Source organism: Pagrus major, chromosome 3 (genome assembly GCF_040436345.1).
Source record: "Pagrus major chromosome 3, Pma_NU_1.0".
Taxonomy (NCBI): Eukaryota; Metazoa; Chordata; class Actinopteri; order Spariformes; family Sparidae; genus Pagrus; species Pagrus major.
The window spans coordinates 22,118,869-22,129,225 of record NC_133217.1 but is presented as its reverse complement, the minus strand read 5'-3'; positions in this window follow the sequence as shown (position 1 = coordinate 22,129,225).

The following is a 10,357-nucleotide window of genomic DNA, read 5'->3' as shown; positions in this document are numbered from 1 at the left end:
ATCTTTGATGACTTCATTCTAAGATTCAGCTTCCCGGCCAAAATCCACCATGACCTGGGTAGAGAATTTGAAAATGAACTGTTTAGGAAACTGCAAGGTTACAGTGGGATACTGCACTCAAGGACAACACCATATCATCCCCAGTCCAACCCAGCAGAGCGCTTTAACAGAACTCTGTTAAGTATGCTTCGGACACTGGAGGAGACACAAAAACCTAACTGGAAAGACTACTTGAACAAAGTGGTGCATGCATATAACTCCACTGTCCATGAATCAACAGGATTTCCCCCTTTTTCCTGCTATTTGGGAGAGAGCCTACATTGCCTATTGACCTGATGTTTCCTAGAGAAGGAGCAAATTCACAGTCTCATGTTGGATATGCTGAGAAATGGAGAGTGTCAGTGCAAGAAGCCTATACCATTGCACACACTGAAAAAAGTAAATCTGGGAGTATGTAATTGTAACATAATTAAGTAAGTGATATTAACAAAAAAAAAACAAAGTTAGTCTCTTAACATGAATATATCAAGTTGTGAATTAGTCTACATTCGTTCAAAATACAAGTCATTTTGATTTTTTTTCTTAACAAGCTTTATCTAAGTGGCTCAACAAATCTTGTTATGCAGACCCACACAACATACAATTTGTTCGTTATATTTACGCTGCTCCGACTGCGCCCCGTGTGGTGCATTCTGGGTAGCAAACCACATGTCTCAGGACCGCTGAGGGGAGAAGTTCCAGAACGTGGAGACTGAAGTTTACGGTAAGAATAAAGTTAATGTTGGTGATATAGTTGGTTAAACACTAAAGTCCTTCAGGTTTTATATTATTTTAGAAATGTATAAGTAAAATAACCGTAAGCTGTAATTTGAAGTAAGCAGGGATGTAGACGGCGCCGCGTGCCGTGTTATCGGCAGCATATAGAACACACCTGTGCTGGGTTAGCCATTAGCGAGGGGTTTAAGATGCAAGTCGGCCGTAAATAAACACCCGTGTGTGTCTGCGTGTGGGTGGTCGCGCTTTTGAGTTAATTTGTGGAGGTTTTTGGTCGCAGCGGTGGCTGTAGGCAGTTAGCTCTGCTTGTTAGCCGCTGAAACGCAGCGAGCACAGCCGCAGGTGATAGACAGCGCCGAGCCCCCTTCACTAGCCATAACATGGAGCATACCAAAATGACGGGGAGAAACTCAGCTAAATACCTGTACCAAGCAATGCCACCCAAACGAAAACACAAAGAATACATTCAAGCTCGAAAAACACTGCTAGTTAGCTAGCTCGTCTGAAATGTAATGTAGAATGAGGGTTCGTTGTGGAGGTATAAATACTCCACATTTCCGAACGGGAGCGATAGACACCTAACTGGCCTGAGTGCCCTTTTTGTTTTGAAATCTTTGAATCAATTGAAAATTTTGAACCCTGTGTACAACAGTTAAACAGTTAGTTATATGTAGTAGCAGTCTGATGTCTGTGCTTAACATGATCTCATTTCTGTTTTTGTAGGACAACAGCATTGAGTCCAGAAGAGAAGCTGTGATCAGAGGCCTCATTCTCTACCTTGGTGAAAAGACGGAGGAGCTAATCAAGGACTACAAGGTAAAGAAAACTGTTTCAAAAGAAAGAAAGAGCACCAAGAGAGCTATACTGTATGCATCCTTCACATTAATATACAAGAGGGTTTTATTTTTTCTGGTGTATTTTACAGGTTTTTGATGATGATGATGTTGTGACTGTACAAGAGGCCCTTACTACACAAGTCCTCAACATCTTTGTGGTCAGCAAAGCCAGAGATGGAGATCTCCAGAAGCAGGCTGGAATAGCCATCGAGGGAGCAGAGGTCCTTTTTGGTATCCCTGATGTTGCACATGCTTGTACCTACCTGATGGGCCTCATCTACGCCTTGGAACTAAGGTACCCTAACAAACTGAAATACACCTTTGAGGTTTTTCAGAAGATCTTTCTAGAGCTGGAGGATGTCAACCAAAAGGTGTCCTCCAAGGTCCACGATCTGAAGGTCAGTTTACATGCCTAAAAGCCATACAGACATTGCTGAAGCTCCCTCTTGTCAAGGTTTACAGTTGTTGGTTATACATTGCACTTTCACAGGTTTTCCAAAAGCACTTCCTCGGGTTACATTTTTAAGCTTGTGTGTATGCTGCTTAAATTTGTTTTGTGTAAACTCGGGTCAGATGTTTGTCAGATGTCTGCACTTTAAATGGCTGATAGAATTCAGTTCAGCTCAAGGGAGTCATTGTAAGTGACCTTAGGTGTATTTTTCAAGCAGCTTTTCAGGTACTGCTACCGGAGGCAGATCTACACAGAAAACTCTGCATTATCAATGTATTGGTCAGATTTTGAATGTAACTGTCATTTGCTTAGGATGTTCAAACCTTTAAGGTCAGGCTGTCGGTGGGGTTTCATCCCTGAAAGTGCTTCCTCAGGGTAGACAGAATTAATGTTTGTTTTGGAGGACATTGCCAAAGTTCATTTGAAGAACCATTATGTAATAGGATGTGAATCCCATGAGTTATGTGTTGGGTCATTGGCATTGTCTTATGGCGCATCTGGCGCTAGCATCTTAAGTGTTTCCAATGTTGTCAGTATAATGGAGTTTATGGTCTTATTTTCTTATCAAAGTGTCTTTGGTATATACTATGTTCCATGTCATGAATACACTAAAATGTTGCAACACTGTAACTATTGTTAAACAAGGTAAACAAGCCCCTTTGTTAAGTTTGATAATTAATACCAGATGTTGTTTGAATAATGTGGACATTTTTCCAGAGTATACAGTATTAGGGCTGCAACTAACAGTAATTGTCATTATTGTACAATCTGTCTTGTTTTTTTCCAATGAATACTTTGATCTATGGAATGTGGGAAATGGTGAAAAATGTGTTATCACTGTTTCCGGAAGCCCAAGATGCAACTTAGAATGTCTTGTTTTATCCCGACCAATATTAATATATTCTCATGTGAGAAGCTGAATTTGGATTTTTTTTTTTATGACTCAAAGATTAATTGACAATTAAAAATCCTTAAATTGAGTAATAGGAAACTTAGAAATTAAACAACTAATAGTTGCAGCTCTATACAGTAAACTCATTTATTGCCCAGTTCATTGGCAGTATATATTGACATGAGTTTGCTTGTTTGTGAGAATTTGTCAGCAATAAAACATGTCAATTTTGGTGACTTATGACCTCTTGATTGTGGTGAACTTTTGACCTTTCCTCTAGTGGAACTCTCACACAATTTGCTGAGTGTACTTATGATTTAAAGGGAATTCACCCTCTTAATTTTGTTCTTATGTATTTTTTTTCCTAGCACCATGAGGCCAAAATGTCAATTATTATATTGGGCAGATTGACCAACACATAGATGATTGATGCTTCATGCTTAATTTAAGTAGATCACCATAACAAAAATATATCATGTTTTATCTACTTTAAAAAAGTAAGGCAACTTTTTGCATCATTTTATCACATAGATCAAACAAGAGTAGTCTTTGTATGTACAACATTACTTTTGCTAGTAATATCAACTTACTTTTGCTAGTAACATCAACTTACTTTTGCTAGTAACATCAACTTACTTTTGCTAGTAACACCAACTTACTTTTGCAAGTGAAGACAACTTAATACCATTGAGTTGACTTTATTTGCAAAAGTAAGTTGACATCACCTGCAAAAGTAAGTTGACTGTACTTGCAAAATGAATGTTGCACATACAAAGACTACTCTTGTTTGATCTACAGGATAAAATGATGCAAAAAGTTGCCTTACTTTTTTTAAGTAGATCAAGCACTTTATTTTTATCAGTGCAGGAAAACATGAGAAAAGCCGGTGAAAGAGGACAAAAACTCTACAACCAGAGAGCATGGAGTCCTGTTCTTGAACCTGGAGATCATGTACTGGTCCTGAACCTATTGGAGAGAGGAGGACCAGAAAAGATACGTGCACATTGGGAAAACAATGTATATGTGGTTAAGGAAAGAAGAGGAGGAAACGGTCCAGTGTATGTGGTGAAACCTCTGGATGGAGAAGGTAGAGAGAGAACTCTACACAGAAATCTTCTGTTACCTTGCCCATACCTTGTTGATCAGCAGAGCACCAAACACCTGAAAGAACAAAATAGAGACAATAAGAAAGGAAAAAACAACACAAAAACTGACAATAAAGGCCCAGATTCCCCAGGAAGGCTCTGAAAGTTCAAGTGAGGAAGAATATGCTGTGTGGATATGTAGACAGAGTCAAAACGCTCATTGTAACCTGCAAGCTCCAGTTGTCAAACCCACAGCAAAACAACCTCTCAGAGTAGGAACTCAGGCTGAAAGACTCATTCAGAAAGAAAGGGACCAGCCACAATATGAGGAGGACACTATTCAAGACAGGGGTCAGGTGGAGGAGACAAGACAGCAGGAGCAGGAGATGGGCCAGGATCAAGATTCTGAAGTCCAAGAACCAGAACCTCAGTTGTCTGAGGAAGATGCGGGGTCTCCAGAGGACTCTCATGAATGTGAGAGAGTCAGACATTCCATGAGAACACGCCAACCAAGATGTATCCTTACATATGCTGAACTAGGAGAACCTAGTATTACACCCCTAAGAAAGTAGAGTTAATTTAGAAGTTCATATTTGGATGAATATTTGCTAATACAGTTACAGTAATGTATTAGTCAGGTTTCAGAAACTTATTTCTTGAGATGAAACAAAAACAAGAGACTACACATAAGATAAATAGGTTTATTTACAGAAATTAGGGTGTTACAGTATAACGGGGTGACGCAAAGTGTATTCTGTAATAAATAGCACTACACATTATGCATGTATAATGTATAGTTACATTAAGAATGTTGGAGTGGTAGATATTGCCTACCAATGTACCGATGGATTAAGACGACATAACTACACAGGAAAAGAAAGAGTTAACTATTTATCCTGTATTCATGCTGTGGTAGTCACCAGCAGTGTTGGGTGTAACGCGTTACTTTGTAACGCGTTACTGTAATCAGATTACTTTTTCAAGTAACTAGTAGTGTAAGGCATTACTCTACTGAAAATAGTAATAATATTACAATTTTCCGGGCTCGTTACTTGCGTTACATTTGCTAGTAGCTACCAGCTACTTCACCACACACGCATCACACAAAACAGCACGGAGGGAGGGGGGGGGCGTGAATGGATCAGTGATTGGTTGGGGTTTGACACGAGGTATCATTTACCATCACCGATTGGTCGCCAGCGGCACCCGCCAGGGCAGATGGGTAAAAAATGGAAGAGTCAACAAGTCCGGAGCATGTTGCTGCTGCTGCTTCTGCTCGCTCGTGTCCTGAAGAAGGCACCGCTCTGCAAAAAACCTCGTTCGACGGCTGGAAATTCAACCACTATTTTCAATATTAGTTAATATTTCTTTGTATTTGATTGCACAAGTACACTTGTTTGTATTTGCACTAGACAATGTTAATTGAGGAAGTTAAACAGCATGTAGGCCAGTCTGTTGTTGGGTTAATAAAGACCTTCAAGAAGACTCCTCCTTTGTCTGCTCTCTTTCCATCTTATGCATCTCAGGCAATTTTAGAGTAAGTAGAAAAAAAGTAACTAGTAATATAACTAGTTACTTTCTCCAGGGAGTAATATAGTAGTGTAAGGCATTACTATTTTTGAGAGTAATATGTAATCTGTAATATATTACTTTTTAAAGTAACTAGCCCCAACACTGGTCACCAGATATGTAGTTATTGAAGTTTGGATGATTATATAACTGCATACTAGTCACAAGTTATCTAAAGATGTTCAGATGTGTTATTTTGATGTTACATTAGTGCATATTTTTTTACCTAGAAAAATGTTTTGCCAACATTTTATTTTTTTTAGTAGGGTGTAGCGCACTGAAATAATATTCTTTATTTCTTGCTGATTTCATATCCAGTTATGTCCAGTTAAAAAATATGTTTAAATAAGTGCTTTAATTCATTCATTGTGTTTTTATTACCATGGTTACAAACATCATTTGTTAATACTCACCTGTGAGGATGTTTTGTACTTACCCTTTAGGGAGGGAACACAATCCCTTTAGTAGAGAGAGACACAGAGAAGCTGTATTGAAGCAGTAGAGGGGTAGTGAGGCTAAGTTGTTGTACTTGATTTTGAACCGTGGACAGTGTTAATAAATGTTCATGAAAAGAAGAAGAATGCGTTTTTGGCCCGTTATTGTTGAGGGTGCAACAACATCAGCTTGACTTATTTATGACTCTTATAAAAACCAAAAGACTTGTTTTGCTAAGTTAATAAATACATCGAAATGTGTAATCTATTTTGCTGCAGTCCCTTGAATTAATCATGAAGCTCACCCTGATTATTATAACAATAAACTGAAGTATAGTATAGTTTCTATATTATTATTATTATTATTATTATTATTATACTATATTAAAGTATACTGTAGTTACACTATATTTTATGATACTTGTTATAGTCGAACTCGATAACATTGTATTTTAGACTGTATTTTTGTATACTGTACTCTATACAATTGTTTGCTGTATTTTTCTATGCTATGCTATACCAAACTATAGTATACTATACTAATCTACGTATAATTTACCAAACTATACCATACAAAAACTAATCTATACTATTTTACTCTGTCACGACTCATCAAGTTAGATAAGTTCCCCTTATCTGTAATCTTACTCTGCAGATTCCCACTAAGGGTCAGCTTCAAGCCCCTTAGAGCCCTGATAAACCCATTTTGTAGGTATTATTTTATCTTGATTTTAGACCATTTATGCAGTTATGTCCATTCAGGTTTGTGTGTATATATGTGTTCATGATTCTGGCTAGAATTCTCAACCAAAGTATCACGCCGGCTGGTTAGTTGTGGATAGAACATGCTGGGCCTGCAGCGGGCAGCAGGTGAAATGTTCCTTTATTAAGCTAATGGCTGTGAAATGACTGAAGAGGCCTGGGGGAATTGGGAAGACTGTGGAGTGCAGGAGTGCAGGGAGGGTCTGGGATGTTGTGGTGGTAAGGGTTGGCAGCAGGGGGAGTGTACACATGCTGTGGCCACTCTGCCAGAAGGGGATGAGGAGCCACCAGCAGTTTGCAAATCACTGCTTACAATATTTATTGAAATTAAACACAGGGTTTGCTCATATGTATAAACATTATGTTCATATTGTATACACATTTGTTATGTGTTTTTGTGATTGATGTAATGCAATAGTGATTTAATCTATAGCATTTTTATACGGTTACCACTTTGGAAAGAAAATCCTTTGATCATAACTCATAAATGGAGTATTCATATTAAGATTGCAGTAGAAGGTGGGATGAACAACTTCAAGGGGCACATGGCATATTTTAAAGTTATGAGTGGATGACACACACTATAGAACCATTTGTGTGATTACATCATATGGATATTATTAAGCATTGCTGCTTCTCAGCAGCTCATAGCTGACCTTGCAGCTCTGGAGTGTCGGGTGCAGAGCCAGACCTTCTGGAGGAATAAACACCTCTACTCACATCAGATTTTGCCCTGATCTGGAGCTGTTTACCAGCAGGAGGAGAGCCCAGAAATTATTTTCAAGCTTTTGGGATTGAAAAGTGCATTTATCTTCACTCATGGTTATCACTCTGACTGATCCGCAGAGGTGACTTCCATTGATGGGTGTTTATGTACTGCACTGTTGACTGCCAACTGGAGCTGGAGGGGAAATGTACTTTACTTCATGAACATAACTTTGCAGAGAGGAAAGAGGAAAAAGAAGAGGAAAAAGAAGAAGAGAGTTTCTCTGTTTAGTGAGAGTTTACCTGAAACAAAAAACGCACCCCCTGTGTGTGGTGCATTTCACTTAATAAGTTATACGTGTTGAATAAAGCAAAGCAGAGACGATGGGCTAGCAACAGGCCATGACCTTTCTTTTTTTCTTTTTTTGTTTGCCACACGACGTAAAGCAGTACCTACAGTGTCGCTCATGCACAGGCTGAGAACAATGAAAACAGGCTCAGGCCACATCTCCCCCTTTAAAACTTGGAGTAACACAAAGCAGTGTTAATTCTGAATGATAACAATACCTATTAAATGTGTTCTGGAGAACAGCGTAACATTTGTGGTCTACTTTCTTTTTGACCATCAAGTGTCCCTTATCTGTCCCTCTTTTTTCATGTTATGCCAACAGCAACAAAATATAAACATATTTTTCAACAAACAAACAAACAGTCCTAGTCTGCAGGGTAGTGGGTAGACTACAACTCCCTGATGGAACAGGAAGGGGATTATTCTGCCCTGTGTTATTCCGCGTTCCCTCTAACTAGTAAGTTAACTTGACAGCAGGTTTCACAACACGTCCTGGCATGTCGTCATGACTTTGGGTGATGATGTTGCACTAGCAGTCTTTGTGTCAACAGGTGCAGGGCTTTGAAGCCTTTAAGTGACAACACTGCCATCTGGCGGAGTGGGGTCTGTCTCAGGTTGAGTCTCCACATGTTCCTTGACAGTCTGTTGTCGCTGTTCTGCAGCTTCACCAGCTCCAAATGTCTGGCCATATCTGCTGCCTTCTTAACAGTCAGATCACTGGTCATCTGCAATTTCAGGGTAAGATCTTTATCTCTGATTCCAATGACGAGGCGGTCGCGTATTTCCTCCTACTTCTCGGAAAAGTCGCAATGAGCTTCAAGCTCATACAGGTGCCTTATATTTTGTTCAACCATCCCACCCACCACTTGAGTCCGCTTGTGGAAACATGCCTGCTTGGAGATCACATTGTGCTTCAACAGAAAATGTTGGTCAAACAGCTCCAACACGCAGTCGTAATCGTTAGCCTCTTCATCTTCACCCAAGGCGAATGATTTGTACACTTGTTCTGCCTCCAAGCCCATGGAGTAAATCAGTGTGCACACCTGAACGTCGGCTGGCTCATTGTTTAGCTTCGTGGTGACCCGATACCTGGTGAAATGTTATTTCCAATCAGGCCAGTCCTCCAGCACAGCTAAGTTGAACTGCTCTGCCACCGAAAACTTTGCCATTACGGTTCCCAGCGACTCTTGCCTGATCAAACCCACAAGTACGACTTTACTTATGAAACCATGTGGTGCATTTCACTTACTAAGTTATATGTGTTGAACAAAGCAAAGCAAAGACGATGGGCCGTGCAACAGGCTGTGACCTTTATTTTATTTTGTTTTTGCCACATGCTGTAAAGCAGTAACTACAGTGTCATGCTGACAACAATGAAAACAGGCTCACGCCACACTATGAATGCCATTGCTCGCTAGCTTACATCTAATGTACAGTAAAGTAATTTGGCCATTTGGGGTGGATAAACATTGATGCAAGTAACGCAACTAAACACAAACGATTCCATGGTTAAACTTGTTTAGCTTTTTTTCACCTTGTTTTCACCATTAAAAGGACTTATTTGTAATTCCCAGCCACCTGGTTCAAACAAATATGGGGCAGTATTTACCCCCTTCTCAGTATTTAGCTAACAAAAAGCTAAGACAAAGTACCAACTAAGAAAAGCAAAATACAACTAAGGAAAAACACGAGGTAAAAAGGCAGAAAAATAAGGAACAAAAACCAGAAAACATACCACTGGAGGACAGTGGAGGAAACAGGCTCAGGTGAAACATGGTGAAACACAACAAAAGACACAGGACAAACACAGGAGACAACAGAACCATCTGACAAAGACATCAGGGAGCACAAAGACTATATACACACACACAAGCACTAACGAGAGGATGACGTGGAGGTGGAGTGAGGCAGGGAAAGGACAGGTGAGGGAAAAGAACAGAAAAACACTGGAAGGAGGGAAAACAGAGCAAGTGTGGACAGCAAGAAAACAGGAGGGGAAATGACACAATAGGAGGAAATAAAAAGCAAGACACAACGAGAGCAAAATACAAAATAAAAGAAGAAACCATAAACACAAAACCAGAATCACAACATTTAATTTGTTTTTATGCAAATTCATTGTTGCAAGTTGTTTAAAATTGTAAAGACTGAAATAATTACTACTATACAGGTATTTATTTACCCATATACTCACCATTCCTCAGCTGCATTGTTGTTACATAATAAGTGCTTAATCAAACCTCAGCTCATTCTATTGGGTTAACAAACACAGGTCTGTTAAAGCAGGCATAGTAAACAACCTTTGTAACCCACATTTGAGTAAAGCTGGCACAAAACCCTTTCCAGCAGGTTGGAATGTTTCATTTCAGTTATTGTCAACACAAAAAGCCCTTCATGTTCTGCTATTTATCAGAAAGTTGACAAAATCTATACAAATATCTGTGCAATAGTGGACACTAAAATGCCACTCCTTTTTAAGAGGAAGTAATCTGCCTTGGTG